Consider the following 405-nt stretch of genomic DNA (forward strand, 5'->3'; position numbering starts at 1 on the left):
CCCCAGAGTAGAGCTGACCCCCACTCTCACTAGCTCTTCGCTGGCTCGTCCCAATGTCTGTGTTGCCAGGACCCTACCAGGACCGTCCGCCTCCAGGGTGATCTGAGTGACCTTCCTTAGAGCCCACGGCACCGTGAGCCACGGTGAATTCCACGGGGGCTGGACTCCGTGGTCATTCTCAGTTGGGGGTCACTTCACCATCAGGGGGGAGAAGCACAAGTGGGGAGTGTAAGGGACCCTCGTGGTGCAGGGCACCCGGCTTTCGAACGAGGCAGGTGTGAGGTGGTCAGCCCGTCACTGCGCTAGGCTAGCGGGGCAGGATGCGACTGGGCTGGGGCTCGGGGTACAGGCCCCCCGCCCCCCTCCTCCCTCCTCCCCTCCCCACTCCCGGCTCATCCTGTTCGC

The 405-nt window shown here is 65.2% G+C and overlaps 1 protein-coding gene across 1 annotated transcript in view; it reads left to right on the top strand.

The window, feature by feature from the left end:
- SDK1 (sidekick cell adhesion molecule 1) overlaps window positions 1-405 on the top strand; it is a 339,428-nt gene that overhangs the window by 317,946 nt on the left and 21,077 nt on the right. The gene's annotated exons all lie outside the window — the stretch shown is intronic.

This window comes from Myotis brandtii, unplaced genomic scaffold, assembly GCF_000412655.1.
Source record: "Myotis brandtii unplaced genomic scaffold, ASM41265v1 scaffold579, whole genome shotgun sequence".
Taxonomy (NCBI): Eukaryota; Metazoa; Chordata; class Mammalia; order Chiroptera; family Vespertilionidae; genus Myotis; species Myotis brandtii.